The sequence below is a fragment of the Paramisgurnus dabryanus genome, chromosome 16 (genome assembly GCF_030506205.2).
Source record: "Paramisgurnus dabryanus chromosome 16, PD_genome_1.1, whole genome shotgun sequence".
Classification (NCBI taxonomy): domain Eukaryota; kingdom Metazoa; phylum Chordata; class Actinopteri; order Cypriniformes; family Cobitidae; genus Paramisgurnus; species Paramisgurnus dabryanus.
This window is the reverse complement of record NC_133352.1, coordinates 8,509,194-8,526,441: the sequence shown is the minus strand read 5'-3', so window position 1 is coordinate 8,526,441 and position 17,248 is coordinate 8,509,194.

Here is a 17,248-nt window from a genome sequence, read left to right as displayed (position 1 = left end):
GCAAAACCCCGGTTGTACTGTCTGTCTACAAATCAACACTGCAACCGGTGTTTCTGAAAAAACTCACTCTGGCAGATACTGCGTTTCCGTGTGGACGAACAGCCGAACTGCGTAAAAAAGTCACACTTATAAAAATACCCGTGTCTGTGTGGACAAGGCCACAGACAGCTCCTTTTCATATGTAGTGTGAACAAAGTGTCAATGTAAACTTGATATATGTTCAGTATATACAGTATAGGGGTCTCCAACCTTTTGTAAGCAAGGAATAAAACAAAATCTGGATGACTACTTTTTAATATAGTGTATATAGTCTACTCAAAACTTTTACTTTATTTTCTTTTACTTGTTAATATGTTGTATCATTGTTTAAAATGTTTCCATGCATAAAAGAAGCCAAGCTAATATAAAAAGCTATGTTATCAATAATATTAAAATTGAGGCTAAAAATAGAGTGTAATTTGGCGGGCCACTTACAGACTCTGTGTGGGCAACCATGTTGGAGATGAAAATGAAGAATATAAACTTTAGAGCAAATGCAAAGTAATATTGGAAACATTTGTGTCTAAACACATGTCTTCCCATGAGCAACCTGAAGACTCAAGGCCTTAAAAAGTAATAAAAGGTAAAATCTGTGCAAACGTGGTTTCATGTCAGATGGTTTTTAATGATTTCCTGAAAACACACTGACATTTCTGTCAGACAAAAAGTATTCATAGCACAAACAAACATCTAAAACTGAGCTGATATATTTCCATTGTCTACCTCAGTTTATCTCAAATTAAATGTCAATGAGCATATGTTTGGTGAAGAGGTCATTTGGCATGTATGAGCTTCATAAGGGTTTTATTGTTATTGTAGCATTGTCACATGTACCTACTCCAGAAGAAAGTAATGACAGAATTTATGCTTAGTCTTTTCTCCCATTTCTGATGTTTTTTTTCATGCTCTCTGCATGATGTTTTATTGCTTTCAAGCATTTTGTCTCTTAATGTGCTTTCTGTTTGCAGCTTTGGAGAAAGGTGGTTGTTTAACCTGCACAGTAGATTTACTTAACATGTCCCTCTGGCCCTGGTGTGCATGAATATTTCAAAGCTCAGAATTAATAAAGCCAGAATTAATAAAACAACCCACTGTTAATCCTTCAGCAGCTTTTACACTAATCTGTGTTGAATTTCAATTGAGCAGCCGGTCATTTTTTAAATTGCCTGAGAACTTTAAGCACCGGCTTTGATGCAGCAAAATAAAAAATAATGCTTTCAGATGTTTCGTTTAGTGAACGGTTTACATTTTATTACTCCTTTTTTTATAGAGCAAAACCAACAACCTGCAGTTCTGGAGGATAAATGTAGATATTAAATGTTTGTCATCTTCCATTCTTCTTTCAATAAATTCCTGGAATGCTCTATTGGTTGGACTCAGTAGGATTATTACCGTGGTAACAGACCTGGATGTAGTAGCTCGATTTATGATGTTGTTCATGATCTAATTCATACCAGACAGGTGTAGAGCATTCAGATAACTTCACATAAAATAACCTATGGCTGAAGAAAGCCTTTAATAACATATATGGCATTATATTTACAAATGATTTAAATCCAAATATTGTGTTGATGACATTTTAACATCTTGTCTTATCTTAAAACAGAAAGTAAACGGGTTTTCCTTACGGAAGGTCTGCATTTGTTAAAAATGAGCAAGTAAAAGGTTTCAAATCAATATTTAATGTTCCTTATACTCATGAGGTAAATAGCCATGTAATAAGTGAGATAATGTAGGGGGAGCTTGTTGGTTATTGGGAAATAAACCCTTTCAGTGTGACAGGGCCGTGCACAGACCTTTTGAGGGGCATGTGCTGAAACTGAAAAGGGGCACCCCCTCCAAATAAATATCACTTAATAATCATCTTAATAGCTTTATATTTATTCGCTATTAATGATTGAAAAAAATCACTATTAATGAATGAAAATGACATTTTATGATAGCTTGGCATTATAGAGTGCAAAGGATATCTGCCCTTGTAAGTGGGCTTTAACAAATTCACATCCTGGGTGTTTGTCTGTATTAGGTCTAGTTGTAGTCATGTGTTTGTGAAGTGCTCTTGTGTACTCGCTCTTATTTAATTGTAGAATATATTAATTTTAATTTTTTTCTCTGCTTACATACATAAAGTTACCTGTACATAAAAATATGTTTGAAGAAAAAAAAGTATTCTGTTTGGTTTTATAAGCTAATTTTTATTATTTGGTTAACATGTTTATGTATGTGATTAAGAAGAGTGGGAAATAGAAGATTAAAGATCAAAATAGGAGATTATACTATACTATAGCCATATTAGCATATTCAACATGTATCTGCCTACCTGGCAAAAACTGTGCTGACCAGGAACCTTGGTCTTTTGAAGGTGCAAATAACTGCATTACTGAAAAATATACTAAATACTAAATAGACTTAACTCTATGCAGTTGATTTCAGAATAAAAAGTTATGAACCAAATAATCATACAACTCCCTTGACAAATTCAAGGCATAAGATACATGCATATACAATAAATTGTATCCAGATTGCATACTGTAATGAGTGACAGGGCAATATAATGTACATACTTGCAGGGACGTGCACAGGATTTTTTAGGGGCAGTTGCTCTGACCTATACAGTATAAAGGGCACCCCCCCCCTAAATTTTTTTTTAAAACTCAGGGCCTATATGAAGGACTGAGAATAACAGGGTCTTTATTAAAATCAGCAAACATGTTTGCCTAATGCCTACCAAAAAATTGTAGCCTAGGCTGCTTGTCTGCAAGCTATGATAGCTAGCTGCTATCTGTCTGATTATTTAGGCTAACATGGCAAACTCAGCCTAGATTCATGAAGATTTTAACAGAGGTGGAAAGAGTAGCCAAAAACTTTACTCAAGTAAAAGTACAAGTAACTAAATAAATAATTACTCAAGTAGAAGTAAAAAGTATGCAATGACAATAATACTCAAGTAGCGAGTTACTAGTTACTAAAAAAATCTAGATATACAGGCACAAAAACACACACACAATACAGTGCCCTCCATAAGTATCAGAACTGTAAAGACAAGATTTTTCTGTTTGCTGTGAAGACCAGAAATTGCTAAGATAAATATCAGTATGTCAGAAGTTTAGAATGTCACATTTTATTAACCTTTGTTTATGTTTCAACACATACATGCTTTAACAACAAAGAACAACAGCATTAAATGCTGACTTATGTGTGTTGTACACAAATGCACATAAGTGAATCAAACTGATCATACACATTTTATGCTTTTCATGTGTAAACAATCAGGACACAGATAGTGACCATAAAAAAAAATAATGTGACAGATTCTGTACTTTTGACTCATGTTCATCTTTTAATGTTTAGACATTTCTTGACTCCACAACAAACAGAAGAAAACTTATGAAGGGCACTTGTACAGTATGTGTAAAACTGCAACATACACAAACAGTACAGAAAAAAAGAATACAAACACAGAATAGACAAGCATTACAAATTAACTGTAGTCTCAATGTTGAGGTAGCTTATAGCTGAAATATCAGACAAGTAAACTGACAACAGTTTTGCATTCACTATGTATAAAGTTAGAAATCTCCTAAGATGGTCTAAGGACATTGACAGTTTACACTTACATAAAAATCATTTTAGACAAAACTCATGTTTTCTTACGTTGTCATGTCACGTGTGTTTTGTGAGAATCACTTACATCATACAGTACAGTATACAGCGAATCAGACGTCAATCATCGATGGATTTTCTTCAATCTGTGCTACGCTTCTGGAGGTTGCACGCGTTTAACTGTATCTGACGATGGACGAACAGGTCGCATGTATGTAATGGCGGGTACATGTGTGAAGTTTTGCTTTTAGTTAAAAGATTGTTAAATTCATTTCCACGTCACCCAACACTGTTTATATTCTGCGTGTTTCCACATAGGTTACGAGTAAAAAAGCTTTGGACGATTCCGTTTTTGTAGCGATCTGAACAATTCATTAAACTGATTCGCGAACCAATTTAAAACATTTGGCCCATTCGCTTTGTAAAGAATCGACTCAAAAGACTCATTTATTTTCAACACTTTGTAAGGAATCGACTCAAACGAGTCATTAATTCGCGAATGCGCCAGAAACACAAGATAGCAATTTAAAAATAAAATACAAATTTCGTAATTATTTAAAATACAGTAACGAAGGAACGCTGCATAGTGTAAACGAAGTAAAAGTACAATTAATTTTTTTCCACCTCAGAAGGGCAACTTGAGTCGAGAAGGGCATATGGGCAGTTGCCCGGGCAACCTGAGCAACCCCCCTGTGCACATATCTGCATACTTGTATCCTTTACATGTTTTTCGTCTCTATACAGTTTTCCCAACTGGGCATCTGATGTCTAAGACCTTTCTAATCTGATATGTTTTTGGTGTTAATGTAGGCTAGACATTTACCCGCGCGGACGCGTCTTCTCGCGTGAGATGTGTTGACTTTAGTTTAACGATTGAGACGCGTCATGCAAAAAAGCGGTAAAAACCGACCGTGCATTCCGTATTGTTGTCACGGGTGCACTTCACATGGGTGAACACGTGTTTAAAAACTGCTCGCGCTTTGTCAAAAACTCAATTTGGTCGCAGTTTGGAGCCTTTAGTGCCCCCTGATTGCCCACTCGACCAATCCCGTCTATGGATAATTCGGCTCTGTTCAAATGTATAAAACATGGGCCATTATATACATACTAGTGTTTCTTTCGTAATGAGACAGCATTGTACTCAAACAACAAGATACTTATTTACCGTTGCAAGACGTTCAGCTGCCTCTGACTGCTGTGGAACTTCAGCTCGCTGCACCCAGGGGGCGGAGTTAAGAGGTTTGACAGACAGTTTGAGCTGTCTTAACTGAAAACAACTTGCACTGACATATAAAATATATCTTTGTGATTGTTTTGTCTTGAGATGCACACCAGTAATGATTTTTCTAAGTCACAGAGTGAAGGGAATGAATAGCTGTAGTTTATTAGGTAAACAGCAAGAAATCCTGACCCCAGTGATGTGAGGATGTTAATCCATGAAATGCAGATTAAGGGATTTTCACCTGCAGTATTTGTAATTAGCTCCTTTGGGAAAATGAAAAGAGAAAAATTAAAGGCTGTAAATGAGTAAACATACACAACAGTTTTATGGCTTTAAGCGACAAGTGTGATCTGACAATTACATTTCATACAACCATTTGAACAGGCAAATCAAAACACATGCAACATTTGGTATCAAACCAAGAATTTAACTTAAAAAGCATGAATATTACTTTATAGTTTCTTTTTAAAGGGGCATGACATGACATTATTATTTTATTATGTTCCCTGAGGTATACTTATAATATTGCATTAAATAATTTATGACCAGTTTTTCATCCTCAGATTTTTGTGCATCCTCTTTAAGAGCGTTCGGCCTGGCTCGATGTCCCACCAACTTCTATGATTGACAGCCTACAGGCTGCTTTTAGTACAAATATAGCTTCTTAAATGGTCTTTTTTAAGCACATTGGGTATTTATTAATGTCACACTCAAATTATCTCATAAGCACATTGTTAAAAGTTACTTTTACTGCTAATGGAAGCATACAAAGGATTTTTTTCTCTTTTAAACAGAGAATTGAACCCTAAATAATGCACTTACTGACACCAACTATGAGCAGAGATTATCAGTACAATACCATAGCGATGAAACCATAGTAGATCGCACTCGATCCGTTGTCCATACAGACCAGTTCTGTTTGCATGCAATTCATGGATTAGTACACAAATTAAAATAGGGAAAGTTGATCATTTGCATGTGTTTCAAAAGCTTGCAAATGTTAACACTCAAGCGATTTTAAACAATTTAACCACAAAAAGGCACTAAAGTGAGCAGTTTTTGTACACACAGACGCACATGCAGTTGAAAGTGTCCAGTTGAACTCCAATCAGACATGATCATCCATATGCCCTTCAAAGGGCATACTTGATGAGTAAACTTTGGAGAGAGTTGCTGTGTGTCCATTAAAATACATTTGTCGAATAGAGCAATGAAAAACAATGTGATTTTCACTTTATTTGGAGAGACCCAAAGCACCATTTGGAATTCACCCCCGTAGGCATATGTTTAAAGCTCCACTGTGTAGTTCTTTGAGAGAATTCTTAACAAAAACCCATGTTTTCTTTCAAAAGTATGTGCTCATTCATGTGTAATTACTTCCACCCACTAATCAAAGTATTCTCGTAAGTGTAGAATCTGCTATTTAAAATACATACAGTCGAATCGCTCGACGGGCGCATCCATGTTGTGCCTCCATCTTTGAAATACATTCGCCGACGAGGGACTTTCCTGAAATTCAAGCTCCGCCATTCACGCTTTCAGACTACACTCACGCTGGCCGCTAGCTGAAGCCTCCCGAGGTTACATGTGTAGGCGGTATACGTCATCAAGACAGTCTTATTTCAGAATATTAACAATTATAAAGCTGACAATTATTCTTAGTTAATTGTAAATTTATGTAATATGCTTATGACTTGTGAATGTAATGCTCAGTTAATTTAAATAAACCAGGCTTGATGATGTATGCAGCTCACATATGCGACCTGTGCAGACTAAAATCCAACAGCCGCACACCGTGATGATCCTGCAATCTAATGCTTTGATTTGAGGCAGATTTGAAAGCCTGTTGAAGACCTATTTTTGAGGACATTAAAACACATCGCCAAGGAAGCGAAAAGGGGATTTAAAACGACAACGCGACAGGAAAAACAACAAGACCAAAGTCACCCCTGCTGAAAAAAAACAGCATACCAGCAAGACCAGCATATGTTGTGTTTTGGTGCTGGTTTGCTAGTGAACACCAGCTAAACCAGCATCAAACCAGCTCAGCACCAGCATTAGCACCAGCTAAACCAGCACCAAACCAGCATTAGCACCAGCTAAACCAGCATTAGTACCAGCATCCCATGCTGGTCATACCAGCATATGTTTTGTTTTGGTGCTGGTATGCTGAGACCACCAGCTAAACCAGCATAGACCAGAATGATTCCCATGCTGGTCCATGCTGGTTTGATGCTGGTTTTTTCAGCAGGGACTATTGGGGTAATGATAGTTTTTCAAGATCATGAGGCTCAAGGGACGCCAAAGTTGCCTGCTTTCTATCTTCTCCACAGGTAATTCAGCATATTCGTTTACATCTATACAATCTATGGTGTAAACTCGAAGTTTTATAGTTCCTTGGCTAACTTTAGCATGGTTATGCGTAACACTTGTTAGTGTAAACACGCATGTGGTTTAATGTGTTCGAACAGCCACACGCCGTCTCTACGCCCATTTATGTAATCTGAGGTACTGAGATAAATGTTTTACATCTTTTCTGACCTCTACCACAAAGACACGGTTACAGCCCTATTTTTAGCCTTTCATTAATGAAACTAAACCAGCTGATCTGCGCGTCACGGACAAAACATTGTGTAACATGTTTACTTAAAACACAAGCATTTGGACTCTGACACAATATTAGTTCGCGTCCATTTAAACCCGTCAATACTCCCGCTCATGTTTAAATTACAGGAGAGGGACTCATCCACAGACCATCCCCTCAGTAATCTGGAGAGAAGCGGTCGAAAATGGACAAAAAGAAATGGATTAAAACACCAAGTGTAAATGTGATGTGTCTCTCTCATCTACTTGTGATCCGATCGAAGAAAACACATCTTAATACCAAGTGTAACAGCCCCTGGGATATTTTTTCTCGCGTCGATGAAAAGGAGTGTCTTAGCTACGTTTATGGTTGCTTTTTGTATGTGATTTAAAGGACATATCACGAAAATCTGACTTTTTCACTGTGTGCTACGGATAACAGGCAAAGGACACTGTAAATTGTTCATTATTTTTTTAATTGTTCAAACTCATTGCAAGTTATCACAAACGCTTGATTGCAGTTGTTGCTGCTAATGGTCGCCCAACCAGTTATTAGGTTTAGGGGCAAACACTTTTTCATACAGGGCCATGTGTGTTTGGATTTTGTTTTCCTTTATTTATAAAAAAAAAACTTTATTTAAAAACTGCATGTAATTTGATGATCTGAAACAATAAAAACTCTTTGGAGCCAACAATGATGTGTTGTGTCTGCCGTTTCATATATTTTTTTTTCTGGAGAAAATGTTTTTGTTATTGATAGGGAGGGCGTTTAAAGCTATGAATCTTGCAGGATGTATACATGATACCAAGACCTGTTAAAGTTCAAAAGATTTATTTATTCCTAATGTCATGACCCCTTTAAATGCCCCAAATCAAAACTGGGATGGTGTGACTTTTAGTCTGTATGGTATATTGTACTCTCTGGATAAAATGATCATAATGACATCTCATCTTGAACACAGGGGCATATGCCAATACAGCAAGAATAAGAATGTACAAAATTCTGCAGCTTGTTTCAGGTGTTTGTTCAAGCATTTTTATCACTTGAATTCAGTCTCTGCAGTCTTTGTCTCTGGAAAAACAATCTGTAACCTGCTTCATGTGATGTGAAGCCCTCATTATTCCCTGGAAAAGCCGTGGATGATGACTGCCAGACTAATGGCTTTGTGAGTTTATGGTGAATGTCAGGATTGTCTCCATCTACCTGATGGTATGAGCTGGTCAACAGCAGGTCTCTACAGCTGTCGTCCATCTTTCTCCCAATTCTGACTCAGATCTGCCAAAGAGCTCTGGACAGCCATGTATTTCAGTTGGCTCCCATTTACCAAACCCATTCTAAATACTGATGAGGATTTCATTCTCTAAACCATCACTTTATGCCTTATGCCACAAAAACCTCAACCAATCAACAAGGATGTTCAATTTGTCATTCCATATCACAATGGCTACACATTTAGTAGGTGAGTGCATTGCCAATTCGGTTCATTTAATGTTATTGAACGTGTTAGTTTAATTGTCACTGAATCACAACCCCATTTGCTGTGCTCTCCTCAATGGTGACATAATGGATAATGTATTCAATTATATTTTACATGCATTAGATAAACATGTAGTTAAAGTTGAGAGCAGAACAGTACCTTGTGAGACTCTGCAGCAGTTCTGATGATCTCAAATCAGAAAATAAACAATGATTTGAGGAGCTCAAATACAAAAGCTGCTGAATGCCACCTCAGTCAAAAATGAGTTAGATGTATGTAATCTTCTTTTTTGGTTTTTAATGGCGGCTGGCAACCAACGTAATTAGGAGCATTACCAGCACCTAATGTTTGTTTAGTTTGAACCTAAGGCCCAATCCTACACCTTACCCCTACCACTTAGTTTTGCACGTTCACTTAAGATCACCCCATGTCGTCAATATTTGACGACACTTGACCATTCGTCATATGTTGACGCGAAGGGTATACCTTTCGCTTCATTTTTTGACGAACTGGGGACTTCAATACTATTACGTCCGTTGCATTCTCTCTCCTATTTTCTTACCATTTCCGCGTCGGTTTAGGGTTAGATTTACATAATGACATCCCTACCCAAACCTAACTCTAACCCCAACGCCAGGTGACAACTGTTTCATTTCGCGTACCTAACTCTAACCCCAACGCCAGGTGACAACTGTTTCATTTCGCGTAGACTGTTTAATTTTGCGTAATCTAACCCTAAACCGACGCGAAAATGTTAAGAAAATAGGAAAGAGAATGCAACGGACGTAATAGTATTGAAGTCCCCAGTTCGTCAAAAAATGACGCGAAAGGTATACCCTTCGCGTCAACATATGACGAATGGTCAAGTGTCGTCAAATATTGACGACATGGGGTGAGACTGTGTTAGTCTATCCCAATTGGGCCCTACTCTCACGCAAACATGCAAAACTAAGGGGTAGGGGTAAGAGGTAAGACAGAGAAATGGGATTGGGCCTTAGTTCTATGTATTTATACTCCTGCCTTTGTTTAGTTCTTTGTCAGTCCTCGTCTTTGACACATCTATGTTTCTTGGTCTGTTTAAAGTAGATATCAGTAAAGTGGGTTTATTTTCATCTCCTTCTTCTGTCTGGGACTCTTTATATACCTGCCTACACACAACCCTGACACAAGGACTTGACCTTTAAAAAAATGGATATACTTGCGGTACGCCTCCTCTGCCTTGACCAGTGGGAATGCTCTCTTGTAAGACCACACGCATAACTTTTTATTTTTTGACATGTCTTAACCACTACCCAGACTGTTTTCTCTGCATATTCTATGCAACCAGCATCAACAATGGGTATAAGATATGCCTGCCAGATAGTGGTCCTCGAGAGGACTTCACGCATTTTGTCCATGTCTGTCCTTGTGAACTGCAGTTCCATCTTCACAATATGTGAGGCACCATTTTACGCCCAAACAAGGAACCAGTGTGCGAGCCAGAGCCTGCCATGGACCACAAGATGAAGCAATCTCCCACCTTGGAGCACAAGCCCCCTATCGAGTCTGTTCCAGAGTCAGAACCGACAACTTCCAACACAGTGTCAGGAGCAACCCTTGGACTCATTCTCTAACTACCTGCAATGGGTGGGTTGGATGACCTCTTCCTGCACTGTGCCCTGCCCACCCCAAAATTCAGATCCCCTGGCTGCTCCTCTGTACCTTAAGTCATGGGCCCAAAGGACATTCACGTTATAAGCGACTTTGCCGCTGTTTGTCGCTCGTCTCTTTCAAAAGAGGCGTTTTTAAATCTGGTAGTAGTCACTCCTGAAATTCGCTCATCATTTGCATAACATTTTACTTTTATTAACTTTCTTGCATCACTGGACACGGTTGCTTACTTCACATTCGCTCATGTCGCTGGAAGTCGCCAAGCTTCCATTGAAATGAGTGAGATTGCGTCGCTCTGCTACTGCTGGTCGCTGTCTGTCTGAATGGGGTGTCAGCACCTCGCCCTGTCAGCACTGCAGCTCCGCCTTGGCTCTGAGCTCCCTTGGGTCCACCATGATCCCTCATCCCAAAGGCTCCACCAGGCTCCCTTGTACCTCTGGCCCTCATCACTCTGGTTCCGCCCTTAACTGTGCTTCAGTTCTCCACCCCTCCTGCTTCTGTAACAACTCCTTGAACGCCTTAAAAGCCTTAAAAATTAGATCACTTTAATATCTCGTTTGTTTCTCCAAGACTGCAGAGCAAATGAAAATGACCTTTTCTGAAGTGTTCTATTTCTCCGACAATTTTCCTGAAATAAAGACCCAGAAAGCTCACGTCCCTATTAAAGTCTAATACGTTTACAGTAACTTTTGTCTTACAATTGCCATCTCTGTTTGAAACATAAAAATGCAGAGTACTTCACATACATGGGTTGAATGTATACATGTTTGCAAATTCTGACCAATTATGAGCTCAAAATGATGATTCATTAATTATAATCTTATCATTTTATTTTCATTATCTTGGTTATACAAAAAACAAAAATTTGAACTATAATGTATTTCATTATTGAGATCATACATTGCACTAAAGACTATATGGGATTTAAACTCAGAAACACTTGAAGAATTATATTGCTAAACTTTTAAAAACAAATTCTCTATAAATCAGTTGTTTTCAGTGTAACTAAACAGCAGAAATATGTATTCAGATAATGAGCTGGGTGCATAATGACATGGGAACCAGGCATAAATGAAAACACAATGTCTATGACTTCTATGTTTGAACAATTCTGATAAAAGCCTTTACTGAAGGCATATAGTTATCGTATAAAAATATTTTTTTAAACAAATCAAGAAAGATGTTGTGGGGAACAGTTAAGCAAATTATAATGCATGCATGAACTCAAACCTGTTGATGATAAACCTATGATATTGGATCATTCAGTGAAGTGCTGAGAATGAATGCTTAAGTTGTGGTTGTTGTCTGACCTCTAGTGTTAATAAACTGAGTTACAGTTTGAGAAAAGACGCACTAGAATAATAACTTAATGATTTACTGGCTTAACCAGACGAAGATCAAGTGGAAATAAAATCTTAAATGATAGAAAAAAAATAAAAGCTGTAATTTCGTTTTGAAGTGAAATTCTTGTTGGCTTTTGATATGTTTTCTTTTAAATTTTTCAACTTTCAAACACTTATTTTTATTCATTTATTTTTTTAAATTAAAATTCAGAATTTTTTAACTTTCTCTAATTTTGTATTTTCTAAGGACATTTTTAAGATGTTTGAATCAGTATAGATGGATTTAAGAGCATTTAATACAGTGGTTCCCAATCTTTTTTACTTTAAGGCCCTCCACTGTAAAAAAAAAAATGGTACAAAACTGTACCCTTTTTGTCGCTGGGGTGGTACCCCCAGGTACCGTTTTGTACCTTTACAGGTATTTAAACATAATACATGTTGTAGCTTTTGGGGTATATTACTGTATTTTCGGGTGTTTGTTGTATCTAGGATGGCCATTAGTTCCGCCGGAACCGTCCCGAACATGTTTTCGGTTGCGTTCTCCAGAAGTCGCGTTGGTCGACCACATACGTCATCAAGTTTAATATTTTGGGTTAAATTTCAGAAAAGCAACCATTACATTTCAAGGTAAGAATGAAACTACGATTGTATTTCTTAATTTTGTTTAATCTTAATATTCTTTGGGACGTGTCTGGCGGAACTGGCACGAATGGCCACCCTAGTTGTATCACCCCCCCACCCTCACAATGGCTGCACAGGTGCACAGGAACAATTCTTCCTAAAATTCATTAAACTTTCGTTTACAAAGACATGAAAATCATCGAGTGGTCAGGGGTGTTCACTGATATGCTCACACAAAAATCGCTGCAGAAGATGCTTTCCAACAGGTTTTATCGTAGTTTTTGTCCAACACCATTGACTTGTATTAGATGTGCTGTGAGGTACGGTATTACTCCGCGCCAGGAACTTTGTTTCTATTCTTGCAATTGGCAAAGGCGGATTATCGCCACCAACTGGGCTGGAGTGTCTATTATTCAAGCTCTCAACGGAAGAATATACGGTTGTGAGGCGTTTGGAAAAATAGGTCCACAAGATTACAACAAATATTAAAAGGCCTGTTGGAAAGCATCTTTTGCAGCGATTTTTGTGTGAGCATATCAGTGAACACCCCTGACCACTCGGTGAGTTTCACGTCTTTGTAAACGAAAGTTTAATGCATTTTAGGAAGGATTTTTCCAGTACACCTATGCAGCCAATGTAGAGGTAGGAGGCGAAAATTCTCGGGCCAGCATCATATGTCCAAATTTCAGTCAAACCCGTTCTATTTCATCATAAACAATCTGAAAACAGGGCATTAAGTGTAAAATACCGAACTTGTCCTTTAAATATCTATTTTGTACCTGTAAAGGTACTGTTAACTGTTTTGTACCCCTAAAATTTAACTGGTACAAAATTGTTCCTTAAGGGACACAATTGGTCCTCCTTAGGGTATAATATTGTACCCCATAAGGTACAACATTTCAATGTGTTTTATACCCATAAAGGTATAAAAAAACTTGGACCTTTTTCTGACAGTAGTTGACCACAACTATATTTAAAGGCCTCACACTCACTCAATTTTTTCTGAATAAAATTAACTAGAGTTTGGAATGACTAGACAGATGTATATTCGCTACTAAATGGCCAAAAAATAAAGAAACATCTTGATTTTTGCTTGTTTTATCTTATTTTAATGCTTGTTTTGTCCAATTTGTAATAATTTTAACTCATCTTGTGGCCCCCTTGGAAATCTGCTGAGGCCCCCCGTGGGCCCCGGCCCCCTGGTTGGGAAACGCTGCTCTAATATGCAAGAAAATCAAATGACTTTTACTTGTATTTAGCACTAGATGGAGCCATTGTAATTCAATGCAATTCTTAAAAGCTGATTCATGTGAAGTTTAAATTGAATAACAATATCCAGATATTCAGTTAGAGATATTGTTTTATATATATATATAGTCTGATGTGTTGTAGATGCTGGATGAAATCATTTAAAGCTTTCAGTAAAGTGTCAGTGTTGTGACAGTTCTAGTGAATTACCCCTAAGACCTTGATTTATAACTCATGATCACAAGTAGACAAATGCCAGCCAACACAAGTCAAACCCAACCCCACTTTAAAATAATGTAAAGCACATCTGAATCTCAAGTATAGATGTAGAGTACAGTATACTATATTACAGTATGTGTGAGATGAAACACAAGGAGACTTTTAATCTTCTTTCAGTTTCACTCTCACTACATTGCTTTCCGGAAGAAACAACTGATATGATAAAGAGACCCCTTGTATGTGATTTTTCTTTCCTATATGTCTCTCTCTGTAAATCAATTCATCATGCTCTCTTCAATTATTTTAGCACTGTGTTATAAGTCTTTACAATGGACAGTCTCACACTTTTGTGTGTATATCTGTGCTATGTTTCGAGGAAATCCTTGTTTTTGGAAGCGTCTGTAAAGAGGTCATTTTAAAACACAGAATTTTCTGTACTGCCTGGATGCATTCTTGGGATGTACAAGTTTACACATTAATTTTTCTTTTATAAGCCATTAAATGGAGTCCCTTGCACCAAAGAATCGTTTCAGATCATCCACAGCGAGTGTCTTCAGTTGCTTAGCAACAAGAGCCCCGGTAAGGACCGAGCATGCGATGCTGTCTGGGTTGGTGAAGGTAATTCAAGGGGCAATCTGATTTTAAAATAGGTTCATTGTGGGCGGGACCTGAACTTTACATAATTATCGCTGTGGGCTAGAACTCCTGATTTAGGCTGGATGCATATTAAAGCCAGCAGACGTATGATAGCAATAACACTAAAACAGCAGTTTAACCAAATGACCCGGTCTCTTTTTGCATAACTTTTGTTATTTTATCAGCTTGGCCTGATTCTGACGTGTCAGCTGTTTGACCGTCAGCCTGTCCAAACCTTTACTCTGTCTTTTTTGGCTTTATATTTCAGAAAACCTCCTCAGGTCTTTTGGATATTTCTAAAAGGCAGTCATTTGTTTGCTCTTGCTTCTGTACCATCTGTTTTAGGAAGATGAAAGTGATGCACATACAAAGCAAGCAGAGCGTGTCTTTTAAACTGGAGGACACTTAGCGTGATATTTTGCATTACAATACTTTAGCTCTATTAGAGCGAATATATAATAAAGAGGCCCTTGGCTGTTTTTTCCTCCATTTTCAGCCAGGCTATGCTCTTTTAAAACAATTCCACACTGCCTTCGAGCAAATCACCTTCTCTTTCAAGCCTCTCTCCGTCCCTACGCTTATTAAACTTTCATAGCTGATTTTTTTACTTTGATAGCATATGCATATTGTATGGGAGGTGGGTGGAAGCAGGTTGCAGCATGCGACTTGACCGGTTGCTGCTCTATTGCACACTGAAGCTGAGGTTTTGCATTGAGTCAGTGTTATATGACGTTCGTGTTTTCCTGCTGCTGTAATGATTCGTATAAGTGGAAATTTTGTCATCATTTCTTCACCCTCACACTTTAAAAATGGCTGGGTTATTTTTGACCCATAATGGGTAAATATTGGACAGAACACATGCTGGGTTAAAACGAACCCAATGCATTTATTTACACAGCGCAATATCGGCACATTTCCTCCATCGAAAAATTTAGTTTCCACTTGCTCTGTTTGATAAGACACTTGTGAGCTCTTGTTGTGCTCATGAGACGCGTCCACAGGTGTGTACTAAAGAGCTTCAAACAAGGGCAAGAGAGAAGCAGGACAGAAACGCAGTATTATTGTCATAAAATAAACATAATTTTAAGATCCCCGTATGCCACGGCCATATGTGCTCAATCACCCTTTTCCACCCACTTAAAGGCTCATTGTCATTTTGCGTAGGTCCTATGGTGTAGCCTTGATGCTGTAGGCTACACGTTGGTTTTCATATCTCTGTCAAAAGGCAATTACACATGCAGACCGCTAGTAGGCAGTATTTACACGTGTAACCACAATAGCAGCGCAACCGCCAAAGAAGAAGCAGATTGTAAAACCACAAATGAAAAAGAAGAAGAAGCTTGTTTATGTATGATTTGAGAAGACCAGCGGTGATGGAGTGAATAGTAAATAGAAAGTGACTTTTGTTGCAGTTTGGGTAAAAAAAATTCCTTAACTTGGCACATCTTTGTTCTTACCATCGCAAGCGGAAATGCCTATGAAGAAATGTGACAGCTATTACCAATCACATCACTTGGGGTCCGTGTAGAACGGACGCGTTGTTAATGGGACACTCCACTTTTTTTGAAAATATGCTAATTTTCTAGCTCCCCTGGAGTTGATTTTTATCATTTTGGAATCCATTCAGCTGATCTCCGGGTCTGGCTGTACCATTTTAGCATAACTTAGCATAATCCATTGAATCTGATTAGACCATTAGCATCGCGCTAAAAATAACCAAAGGGTTTCAATATTTTTCCTATTTAAAACTTGACTCTTCTGTAGTTACATTGTGTACTAAGACTGACAGAAAATGAAAAGTTGTGATTTTCTATGCAGATATGGCTAGGAACTATACTCTCATTCCGGCGTAATAATCAAGGACTTTGCTGCCGTAACATGGCTGCAGGAGGCGCAATGATATGTGCCTGAATGATAAGTGCCTGAATGATAAGTGCCTGAAAATAGTCCCCGGCTGCTATTGAAAGTAACCAAGGGGATTATTTTCGGGCAGTGCGTAATATCACTACCCCTCCTGCAGCCATGTTACAGCAGCAAAGTCGTTGATTATTAAACCAGAATGAGAGTATAGTTCCTAGCCATATGTAGAAAATCGCAACTTTAAATTTTCTGTTGGTCTTAGTACACAATGTAACTACAGAAGAGTCAAGTTTTAAATAGGAAAAATATTGAAACCCTTTTGTGATTTTTTTTAACGCAATGCTAATGGTCTAATCAGATTCAATGGATTATGCTAAGCTATGCTAAAAGTGGTAGCGCCAGACCCGGAACTCGACTGGATGGAGACCAAACGATAAAAATCAAATGTTTATTAACTGTAGGGGAGCTGGAAAATGAACATATGTTTTTTTTTTTTTTTTAGTGGAATGTCCCTTTACATTTTTGGCGAGGTATGCGTCCGACTACACAAAGGTATGCATAGCCTATACAGTAGCTACTGTACGGCTGGATTACCTGGATTGTTGTCACGTACTGAAGCAACCAACTACAGTGATTAGTTACACTATCTGCTAAAGTAAGCTAAAGTGTTAATGTAAAAGTGATGTAAAAGAATGAAAGTGCAGTGTTTGCTAATCATTTTGCACCTTATAGATTTTGCGCTGCTA